General features: G+C 40.6%; 1 non-coding gene across 1 annotated transcript; it reads right to left on the minus strand.

Moving 5' to 3' along the window:
- Window positions 1–5700: 5700 nt before the first annotated feature.
- On the minus strand, window positions 5701–5829 carry LOC121828418 (small nucleolar RNA SNORA3/SNORA45 family). The gene has a single exon (XR_006070891.1). It is a non-coding gene; the product is annotated as a small nucleolar RNA SNORA3/SNORA45 family (small nucleolar RNA).
- Between the last annotated feature and the right edge of the window lie 6568 nt (window positions 5830–12397).

Consider the following 12397-nt stretch of genomic DNA (forward strand, 5'->3'; position numbering starts at 1 on the left):
TAAGGGAGTCTCGGGACTCTTTCTTCCACTCTGGCATTGTTGGGGAAATGTAACCATGCTGAGGTAGAAGGGGACAAAGATGGTTTCTTCTCCCACAGCCAAGCAAGCTGTAGGACGGAGTCACCAGCAGAAGATGGCATGCCATCGGTGGAGCTGGTACTGGAAGGACAGCCTGGGAGCTAGGCGAGATGGCAACCTCTGTCTGCGTACAAATGACATTGGAACTCTCTCAGATCAACACTTTAAGAATGGCTTCTTTTAATACTAGAGAGAGTTCAGGGGAATGCCATGGTGGGTGGCACAGTCATGCATATTGTCTTACAAAATTATTCTGACAATGGTTGTGAGTCTGAAAACACTGGTATTACCGATGGTATAGGTAGGGAAACCACAGAATGCAGTTCTTATATATGCTTAAGAGATAAATGTCATATACGATATTAGTGTTTTAAAATAAATATTGAAAAACTGAGTCGTGAAGTCTTTTGAGAGATCTGAGTAGCCATTTTCTAAAACCTTTTCCTATTTTACTCCATGTCAGTAAATAAATTTAGAGGAGAGGGAGAAGCATAAACACACAAAATCAAATACCTATGAGTAATGGAGGAAAAGATGAGAATTATTTTGGGGGGAATTCCATGCATAAATACACTGAAGTTACATGATTTCCACCTACTCTCCTTCCTTTTCCACTGCCCTAGGATTCGAGACCCTTTTTCCTCTAACGATTATTGTTACATATGTATACAACCCACTGAGTCCTTTTTGTGTGGCTTCTATGTGTACGTGTTTAGGGCTGACCACTTGAAACTGGCAAAGCTATCAGGGATTCATCCCTAGAGAAGACTGATTCTTCCTTTCTTAGCATCCTCCAACTGCCCATAGTTCTTCATCTGGGGGTAGGGCCTTGTGAAACTTCTGCCATCCCTGTTGGTACATTGATGGATATCATCAGTGCTCAGGTCTTATTTAGGCAGCCATCTTGTTGAGATTCATGGGTGCAACTTCTCTGTTGAGTCTAGAAGACACTATCTTGCAGTAGGCTTCCTGGTCTTCTGGTTCTTACAATCTCTCTGCCCACCCCACCCCCTTCACCATCTTCCCTGAGCCTTGGGTGTAGGGGATGTATTATAGATGTACTAATTGCGGATGGGTAGCTTAGCAGGTTACTAACTGGGGATGAGTAGCTTATGCCCACTTATTCTTTGCTTTCTGATTAGCTGTGGATCTCTGTAGCAGCCTTCATTTGCTGCAAAAAGAAGCTTCTTTGATGAGGGGGTGTGGGCTACACTTACCTATGGGTGTGTTTATAATACAGTCAGAGGTTATATTGATTTAGAAAAATGGTGGTAGTTTCTCTTCTAGGGTTCATGAGTTCTCCAGCCATGGGTAGTTTGCTCAGTTTACAGTATCAGGCATGAATTCCCTTTTATTGAATGGCTCTAAGTCCCATTAGACAGATGTCGGTTACCCTCAAGAAATAAGCACCATTGTGGATATGGCTGGTCATTGTTATGGATCACAGGCTTAAAAGCTGGGTAAGACTATTGATTTTTTTTTTTTTTTTTTATCTTTGGCAGCTTGAATAGCACCTTCTGGTGCTGTGGGAATTAGTTCTCAGGAAGGAGAATTCCAGGTCAGTACCAACTTGATTCCTCCAAGCTTTGTGTCTAGAGTGTGTGGTGCCCTCAGATACAGGGTCTTACCTTTTTCCCTTCTCTGGACTACATTCTCTTAATATAAATGCAAGGCTTTTTTGCCTAGTGGTATGGTATGTGGAAGTTCAAATCTACATTTTCTGGAGCAGAAAAGCTGTTTGAGGGGCCATTGCATCCATAAGAAAAGTGTTTGGACTAGACAATTCCATAAATATGGGAGAGAATAAAGTAAGGCTATCTATATACCAGCCTCAAAACTTCCTTAGAGTGACAGGGTCTCTCACCATTTATTTCTATGCTCAAAAATATATAATTCATACTATCTATCATACAAAATGGGAAATAAGACACCCAATTCCTGCTCACACTGGGCACAACAAACTCCCTATATAATTTAAAAACCAGTCACTTCATTTTTTTCCCCAAGTGCTGGCAAGGGAAGTCCACAGTAGACACAGTGCAGTGTGCCGCATGGCGGTTGAACAGAACTTCTAGATGAGAACTGGCTCTGGAAGGACACATGTCTGACAGTCAGCAAGTGGGGTTTCTAGGGGAACAGAGTCAGGCAGGAAGGGCAGCCAGTGCACAGCACGTTCTTTGTAATTCCCCAGGGCTTGGGAGTCAGATACCTCAAACTGAACCCTCAAGGGCTGCTTTCCAGACCTTTTGCAATAAGCACTGTTTATTTTGGACTGCTGTAAAAAATTACTGCACACTCTAGAGACTTGAGACAACAGAAACTTATTTGCTCACAGTTCTGGAATTTGAAGACATGAAATTAATGTGTTGGCATGGCCACATTCTCTCCAAAAGCTCTAGAGAGAACCTCCGTCTCTTCTGGCATCTGGTGGCTCCTAGCATTCCTTACCCTGTGGGATCTTATCTTTAGTCTTGACTCTCTGCACATATGACCTTCTCTGTTTCTCTCTGTGTGACAACTTTCCTTCTCCTGTCTCTTGAAGGACACCAGAATTAGCTCAAGATCCTTACCTAATTACCTCAGTGAAAGTATTCCCAAATAAGGCCACAATCAACTTCACTACACACTTTGATGATTACAGAGGAAAAAAAAATACTCAGCCATGACAGTGCTTGGAAACTATTATGGTACCTGCAATATGTTTGCAATGGGAGGAAAATACAGACTAAATATATTTGGGTTTTATCTGTTAGTTATATGTACAGCTCAAGTTGTTTAGGAAAAATGAAAATGCCATTCAGTGTAAAGACCTGACATCAGAATAAGCTGTTGCCATATGTGGAATTAATGCCATCTTTGGTAAGTTTAGTGTCTCTGGGCCTGTTTCTTCATTTTCAAAAGAAGTAGCTTGTATATCTTTTTTTTTTTTTTTTTTCTTGGTTTTTCGAGACAGGGTTTCTCTGTGTAGCTTTGCGCCTTTCCTGGAGCTCACTTGGTAGCCCAGGCTGGCCTCGAACTCACAGAGATCTGCCTGGCTCTGCCTCCCGAGTGCTGGGATTAAAGGCGTGCGCCACCAACGCCCGGCTAGCTTGTATATCTTTAATCTCTAGATAATGGCAGGGTGTTTGTTTGTTTGTTTGTTTGTTTGTTTGAAACATGGAGAAGGGCTCACTCATTGTCTATTTCAGTGAAAGACAAAGGAGACCTAAGCCAGAACAGATGTGATTTAAGATAGGAGAATAATTCATGACTCCAATAGAGAATCAACAGTAGCTACCAAGTATCTTTGCCCTCAAAGTGGATGGAAGCAAGAACGCTAAGAGAAGGACGGCTCCTGGTTATTGAATGGTTTGACCATTGCTGTCTCCATGGCGCCACTTCTCTGCTCTACCCACTGTCATTAACCGAGCAGTCATTCTTACATCCTCTATGGGAAGACTCCCCATGGCAAAACAAACAAGGGATTTATGCCAGCTCTTCAAGTGAGTACCTGAGATGCTGCTTACGGGTGTCTGTGGCTGTTCTTCACCTCGGGCAGCTACAGCACTCAGGACTGAGGGATCCAGGCTCCTTTCCCCGCTTAGACATCTCTGCTATCAAAGACATAAACAAAGTTTTTGAAAAGATTTCAAAACTTAACATGACAATGAATGCCCTTCCAATTCTAATACCGTCCTATGGATGTGGGAGGGGACACACGCACATTTGCACGCCTCGGTTCTTTCATCCTGTTCCACTTTCCATTTTAAATTCTTTCTCTTTTGCTCATGGCCTGTGTTATCTTCACATTTTTACATTTTAATAGTTAACAGGCTTGTATTTTTAGTTATTTTGGCAATTTTATGACCACATTTGGCATATTCTGTACCTATTTCTTGAGGGATGCATTTCAGAAAATTTCTAACTTTTGAAAGCTCAAAGGAATTAAGGCCTTTCTTTCCACCTTCCGTTTTCTCATTCGTCATTTTTTGAAATCAAGGTTTATAACCATGTTCTCCTATCCTAATTTTGTATTGAAATAATGGGTAATCAGCACATACCCTGCTAGTCTGTCTACTCCTCTTGTTTTAATGGATGTCACCAACCACTTTTCCTAGCCATGGTCCCTGACTTTTCACACTTGTCTGTAAGTTTAGGATGTAGTTTGGCTTTCCCCAGGCCCCATGAAAATGTGGTAGGTTTTGCCTTAGCACTGGGTGTTGTTAAGGAGAATGCTAAAGCCAGGCTGCTATTTCTCCTTCCACCCCTTCCTTCCACAGAAGTGACGACTTTGTTGCTGCTTGGATCCCGGGTCATCCTCATCTAGGTCAATATGCAGATTCTCAAGAAATCCATTTTAAATATATGTATAATATTAAAGTAGTGTTAACTATACAATATGCTGCTGGTCTATTATTATATATTCATCGTAGATTCTGATTTAGATGGTAGAATTTAGAGTTCTGTTGCTTGAATTTTAATCCTTGAACCTTAAGTTTTGTTTTTTTTAAGTAGTTGACCTCATCTCTTATTAAATGGATTTACTGGCCCCCTGAAAAAAAAAGTTGCTAGGGTATATGCAAAGGGTAACACAATTCACTTTTGGATGGTGACTAATTCCTTGATTTGTACTTGTCTGTGTTTTGAGGAAACTAACACAAAATGGAGGGAAGCATTTTAAATATTTTGAAAGGAAGTATTTCTTAGACAGACATCACTTCTTGGTCTTGACAGCTTGGATGGGCTGATGGGTTTATGTAGAGAAGTGTGGTTGGGTTTTTTGCCTTTTTAGGGGAGCCTGTGACCCAGCTCCCTAATAAATGACTCATGGGGGCTTATTCTTACTTATGAATGCCTGGCCTTAGCTTGATTTAGTTTCTTGCCAGCTTTCCTTATCCTAACTTATCCCATCTATCTTTTGCCTCTGGGCTTTTCCCGTTCTCTTACTTCCATCAATCTTACTCTTACTCTGTGGCTTGTTGTGTAGCTGGGTGGCTAGCCCCTGGAGTCCTCCTCCACACAGAGTCTTCACTTTATGTCTGGATGTGGGAAAGGGGCACTTGGGGATGCTGCTCAAGGAGTCTTACTTATACTGGTTTTGTCTTTCCTGTGTAGCATCTGATTCTTTCAGTTCCCCCTTCTTAAGTGCTTTCTGGTTAGTAAAGAAAACACTCAGTTCTGGTCCCTGAGATGCTTCACTAAGCATCATTTCCAACTGAGGCATCCAACAGAGAAAACTCCTGCTATTGAAAAGCTCTGGTCTCTCAATGAATTCCCAAGCTGTTCTACTCTCAATGGATGAAGAACCCAAATATTCTGTGACTAATCACCTTCCTGCTCATTCTTGGGTTACTTAAGCTTGTGGGCTTCTGCTCAGTTGTTTGTAATATTTATTTGTACAAACTTTCTGTTCTGCATTTGGTGGTCATCTAGAAAGGACCTTATTTTGGGCAAGTCAGGATATGAAATCCAGGTTAAAGAGATCACCCCAGGAGGAGTCACAAACTACTCTGCAAGATCATCTGTGAGGGACAAAACTGAGAACACAAGTAAACTTCACAGAACTGAGATGGGATTTCTTTTATCTTTAAAGGATTTGGGATATAATTAAGTAGGCACTGATTCTCTAATGTGTAAAGTAGGGCACATGTCTGCCCTGAACACTAACACAGGCATTGGTTGCCCCGTCAGTGCATCAAGACCAGCAGATCCTCTCTGAGAACTATAACTCACCAGACATATGCTGTACCAGGGTATGACTTTAGTTTTGGCAAGAGTGAAATTTTGATGTGATATTTTATTAGTAAAGTGTTTTTGATCATGTATCTTGGTTGCTGGAGAGCTTCTCTCCAGGTTCCACCAAGCCCTGCAGTCCCACAATCCACGTATAAAATAATCACTCAGATGCTTATATCGCTTATAAACTGTATGGCCGTGGCAGGCTTCTTGCTAACTGTTCTTATATCTTAAATTAACCCATTTCTATAAATCTATACCTTGCCACATGGCTCATGGCTTACCGGCATCTTTACATGCTGCTTGTCCTGGCGGTGGCTGGCAGTGTCTCCCCCTCCTTCCTGTTTCCCCAATTCTCCTCTCTCCTTGTTCCACCTATACTTCCTGCCTGGTCACTGGCCATCAGTGTTTTATTTATATAGAGCGATATCCACAGCATATCTTAAGTTTCCAATGTACTAATATTATATCAAAACATATGTAAGCATAAATGTGTACATATATACAGTACAATGAGATAAAAAATGGACAAAAATATTCTCGTCCCCCACTGGATTGTCTGAAGAGCAGTACTATAAAATATGGCTCAGAAGGAAGACATTACTTCTGACTGTTGATCTACGATGACTTTATGGAAGAGATGAGGTTCATTAAGTAAATTCCAGACAATAAAGGTAGACAGAGTTATTGAATAGAACTTACCAGGAAAAAAAAATAGAACAAAACACTCAACTGGCCAAGAGTTATCTTTTTCTTGTTCCTTTATTAAACCTTACAGTGTACTGTAGTGATTAACTATTTCATTGACTTGTTGAAATGCTGGTCCTGCTACTTGTCATCCACACAATCTTGGATAAATCACTTCATCTACAAACAGCTTAAGTGGCTAGCATACTCACTGGCTGGATGTATAATCCTAGGGCATCTAACTAGCTTTAATTTTTTTTTTTTAATACCTCATAGAAAGTGAGTTCTCTGAGACCAACAACAAATCATTTGCCTATTATATGGTTTGGTGCTTTACTTGATGTAGGCACTCAAATATTAGTTAAAATGTTTGATTAGGAGCTGAACTTGTGTGCAGAGTTGAATATTTGAGTAACGAGTATCAGTAAACAATAAGGAAATGACATGATAGGATCAGGCCGTGGGGGAAATCACAGCATCTTAAAGTACACTGTGATTCAAGAGGTGGTGATGAAGCTGGGCCTGGTGACACAAGTAATATATATATATATATCCTGGCCAACTTAGAGAGCCCCCACCTCAAATTTTAAGAAGAGATGGTTTGGAGATCTAGTTCAATGGCAGAGCTATAGGTGGTCTAGGCAAAAAAAAAAAAAAAAAAAAAAAAAAGAGGTCATACAGCAATGAAGTTTTAAGAGAGAGGACTATTTTAATATTGAAGACAGAAATCTCATTTGTCTACAAAGGTGTTGCTCTACCAACTAAGGTAGATTACAGTGCATGCATATTTTTGTCCTTTATAGTTCACTCTGGGCAATACATACTCTCCTCTTCTGGTTATTATTTGCCAACTTCCTCAAACCTTTAAGATTAACTTGCTCCATGATGTTAGAGGTCCAGACATTTCAGAAAGATGACAATGTGCATCTGAACCAGTGACACTAATACATAGCTCCTCGAGACCACAGACTGTAAGATGAATTAGATTTCAAATCTGTTTCTCTCCAGTCATTGTACACATCCCTTCCCAATGCCTCGCCTTTATATTCCTCAGCCCACCTGGGATTAAATCAGGTACAAAGCCCTTTGTAAAAGCCAAGAGACAACCTTGGGCTTCTTGCTACCTTCCCACCCTCTGTCTGAAGGAGCTAGCCATGCTTCCTTTCTTCTGGGAAAGAATTGCTTCTCAAACTAACAGGACTAGAAGTTTTGAATGCCAAAGACTGCTGGCAGTGACAGGGAGTGTCACCTTCCTGACACAGCTGTTACAGAATGCCAATCATTATTTTCCACTGTGGTGTGAAGGTCACCTCAGGCAAACCAGAGAATATTCAGCCTCATTGTTTGGGAAAGCATGTCTGGTTGCATTACTGAGAGCTCCCTTTAAATAGTGCCAGTCAAAATCTCGAGTGCCCATTTTGCCAAAGAAGATGGTATCAACTGTAGTTTTAAATTAAGTTTACCTCACTGGGTAGTATGAATGTAAGTATACATATGTTCACTAGGCAGGTTTTAGAAACATTTCCATAGGGAAGAAAAAAACTGTAGCTCATGTTAGCATGTATTCTCGGTCATCTTTCAGTGACATATAGGAAAGTTGCTTAATTGTATTTCTCATTTAACTACCTAATAAGATATAATTTCCAAACTACTTTTCAAAATATTACTGCTGATAAGAAATGGGAACAAATTATAATGTTAGCAATGAGAAGGCAATGGGGGTTTGCTGGTGGAGGTGGGAATAGGGGGTGAGGTTTGAAGAAGCAGAAATCAAAAGGCAAAGGGCAGGGAAATTCAAGCGGGTTTCTAAAAGTTACTTTATAAACCAGAAGTCATCTCTGGCCAATTATTCTAACTGCATAATTTCAGCTCATTGAGAAAGCTGTTTAAATTTAGGGGAAAAGGGGGCAAGAGTTTTAATATTTTAAAGAGAAATGGAATTATTAAAACAACCAGAACCATACTTGTAGTGGTTTGAAAGATAATGGTCCCGATAGCTCATGTTTGAATACTTGGTCTCCAGTTGGTAGAACTGTTATGGAAGGATTAGGAAGGTGTGGCCTTGTTGGAGGAGGTGAGTCATTGGGTGATTCTGAGATTTCAAGACTCCTGCAAGATTCCTAGAGCTCTCCTCTCTCTGCCTTGTCGCTGCAGATTAAAATGTGAGCTCCCAGCTGTCCCTGTCACCATGCTTTTGCTTTGCCATCATGGACTCTAACAAGCTGTAGTCATTTGATGAGAATGGCCCCCAATGGTTCATGTCTCAATATTTGGTCCCTAGTTAGTGAAACTGTTTGGGAAGGACTAGGAGGTGTGGTCTTGTTGGAAGAGATGTACTACTGGGGGTGGGCTTTGAGGTTTCACAAGATGTATACCATTTTCAGTGTGCTCTCTGCTTCCTGCTTCTGGATTAAGATGTGAGGGCTCAGCTGTTCCTGCCACCATGCCTTTGTTCCACCATCACGGACTCTAACCCTCTGAAACTACAAGCCCAATGACATGCTTTCTTTATACTTTGCCTTGGTCGTGTTTTTTTTTTTTTTTTTTTTTTCACAGCAATAGAAAAGTAACTGAGACAATACTGTCTCATACACACATCTTACTAAACAACACAAAAACAACACAACTTTGTACAGAACTAAAGGAAATGTAGAAATGCTGAAATCCCTACTTCTGGATTTTATCACTACCTTCTTACATTGTAACAAGGACAACAACATTGGTGGAAAGTGAACCCCAATCCAAAGTCTAATTCTGTTACTACAAGGGGGAAAGGCAATATAGTATCTGTGACAGTCAGTTGAAGTCTTCGGGCTGGAGAGATGGCTCAGAGGTTAACAGCACTGACTGCTCTTCCAGGGGTCCTGAGTTCAATTCCCAGCAACCACATGGTGGCTCACAACCATCTGTAATGAGATCTGGCTCCCTCTTCTGTATACATAATAAATAAATAAATCTTTAAAAAAAAAAAAAAAGAAAAAAAAATGAAGTCTTCAAAAATCCAAACTGGGGCATTTTGCTCAAACTGCTGGTACTTCATTTATGAATGACAAAGTACTGTGAATCTTTAACTAGGGATTCATTAGAAAACTCAACACAACTAAACATCTAGTGCTGAATTTCATTTAAAACGGTGGGGGAAATTTTCTTACTACAGTGGAAGATGTGTTCAGTTGTACCAAACAAAGACAAATTTTCAGTCATGAAAAAAAGCAGAATACGTGAAAATAAAAACCCCAAGCCCCACCAGTAACAGAATGCAAGAGAAATAGTTTTAAGAACAAAGTTCTAAGTATTTGCACAAAATTCACTAATTAGTACAAATAACTCAAACTGCTGGCAAACATACTTCCATGATACTAGTACAGATTTATCTGGAGAATGCTAAAGTTGCTGAACTTAACTTCAGTTGTTAAATATCCATTTGGTCTTAACAGAATTTCTATTGGATAGTCTACACTGTCTCTTAATTATGTATTACATAGAATATATATTAGTATATATATTTAAGGTAAGGCTCTTCCTTTTAGAAAAGAGATATACTCAGGAGTTTTGTATTATTTTTAATACTGAAAGGTTCTACTTCTGGAAAATTTAAAAGAGCGAATCTGTATTTACATGAATACTTAAAACGACAATATTAGCATCACAAATTTATTTTATTTTCATTTATTTTACAGACTGCAGTTTCCCCTCCCTCCTCTTCTCCCGGTGGCCTTCCCTTCCACTCCTCTTCCTTCTCCATTTTGCCTCGCATGGGCTTGAACAAAGCATGGCACATCAAGCTGAGACAGGACTGAGCTCCTCCCTTGCGGCAAGGCTGGGCAAGGTAAACCAGCATGGAGAACAGGTTCCCAAAGCCAGCTAAGTGCCAGGGACTGGTCCTGATCTCACTGCTAGTAGACTTACAAAGAGACCAAGCTACATAACTGTCACATACATGCAAAGGGCCTAGGTCAGTCCCATGGAGGCTCCATAACTGTTGGTCCATAGTCCAAGAGCTCCCACGAGCTCAGGTCAGCTGTCTCTGTGGGCTCCCCCATCATGATCTCCCTGGCTCATACAATCCTTCCTCCTTTTCTTCATAAAGACTCCTGGAGCTCAGCCCAGTGCTTGGCTGTGGATCTCTGCATCTGTTTCCATCAGTTACTGGATAGAGTATCTCTGATGACAATTAGGGTAGTCACCAATCTGATTACAGTAGAGGGCCAGTTCAGGCACTACCTTCACTATTGCTAGGAGTCTTAGCTGGAGTCATCCTGCAGATTCCTGCAGGTTTCTCCCTAACCCCGAAATGTCTCCCCTCCATCAAAATGTCTCTTTCATTACTCTCCCCCTCTGTCCCGCCCCCAATCCACCTCCCATACCCAGCCCACCCAAACTGCTCCAAGTTCCCGTCCCTCTATTTCCCCCACCCACGCCCACAGTTCACCCAGGAGATTTCTTCTTTTTCCCCTTCACGGGGAAATCCATACATTCCTCTTTGGGCCTTCTTTGTTATCTAGCCTCTCTGGGGCTGTGGATTAGATTGGTTATCCTATACTTTACACCTAATATCCACTTATGAGTGAGTACATAATATGTTTGTCTTTTTGGGTCTGGGTTACGTCACTCAGAATTTTTTTTCTAGTTCCATCCATTTGACTGCAAATTTCATGAGGTCATTTTTTTTTTTTTTTTTTTTTTTGCAGCTGAGTAATACTCCATTGTATAAATGTTCCACATTTTCCTTATGCATTCTTCAGTTGAGGGGCATCTAGGTTGTTTCCAGGTTTTGGCTATTACAAATAATGCTGTGTGGTTATGATTGAGCATCCTCTGGGTATATGCTCAAGACTGGTGTAGCTGGGTCTTGAGATAGATTGATGCCCAGTTTTCTGAGAAACCGCCATATTGATTTCCAAAGTAGTTGTACAAGTTTGCACTCCCACCAGTCAGTGGAGGAGTGTTCCCTTGTTCCACATCCTCTCCAACATATTTTGGCATGTGAGTAAACCATTACAACCAAATCACCATACTGTTACTAAATCAGTATGAGGTGGCATGTATCTCTTTACCTTTCCAAAGTTGCTGCCACACATAGGCAGGTATGTATGCTAATGGTGAACATATAGGGAGCAGGTTATAACTGAGTTATACTGGTTAGTTTCAAGAGCCCATAAACATTTGTATCATTTGCCTAAGAAGAATACTAAGTTAATTTTTATTTATATCCTAAATATCACAGAGCAATTGAATATTAGTAGACCTGAGCACCCAATGAATTCAGACTACAAACATCAAGTATTCTGGCCCATCATCATGTCTTAATGAGCTCGCACATGTGTCCAAGGCATGCTCAAACAAAGATGGTGGCCTATTTTTATGTACCAAGAACAAAGAATTTCAAAGGTATAGATAGATGACTTCAGAAACTCACAAAATGTCTGTCATTCATGTTGGAGTTACTTTCTCAAAGTTCTTTTTCAAATTGCTTTTTTTTTTTTTTTTTTTTTTTTTTTTTGGTTTTTCGAGACAGTGTTTCTCTGGGTAGCTTTGGTGCCTGTCCTGGAACTCACTCTGTAGCCCAGGCTGGCCTCTGCCTCCCGAGTGCTTTTTTAATGGTCTTTGTTCTAGCATCACTTCTCTCTACTGACTTATTTCCTGGCTCAAGAACAACAGCTGGAGAACAGAGAGCCTGTGTCCTACTCATCACTGTATTTCTAGCTGATGCTCAGCATAATTACTTATTGAATAAACAGATTCCTCGGTTTACATGAAAGATTAAAATACTTGACAAACGGGAAAGCAATCTTTCTCCTCTCCTTCCCTACTGTCTCTCACTCTCTCCCCTCCTTTTCCCCCACTTTCCTTCTCTCCAGGACTGTGAGTAGATAATCTCATTTTAAAGGCGCATTATTCTAAGTCACATGTGGAA

This window comes from Peromyscus maniculatus, chromosome 3, assembly GCF_049852395.1.
Source record: "Peromyscus maniculatus bairdii isolate BWxNUB_F1_BW_parent chromosome 3, HU_Pman_BW_mat_3.1, whole genome shotgun sequence".
In the NCBI taxonomy this organism is placed as follows: domain Eukaryota; kingdom Metazoa; phylum Chordata; class Mammalia; order Rodentia; family Cricetidae; genus Peromyscus; species Peromyscus maniculatus.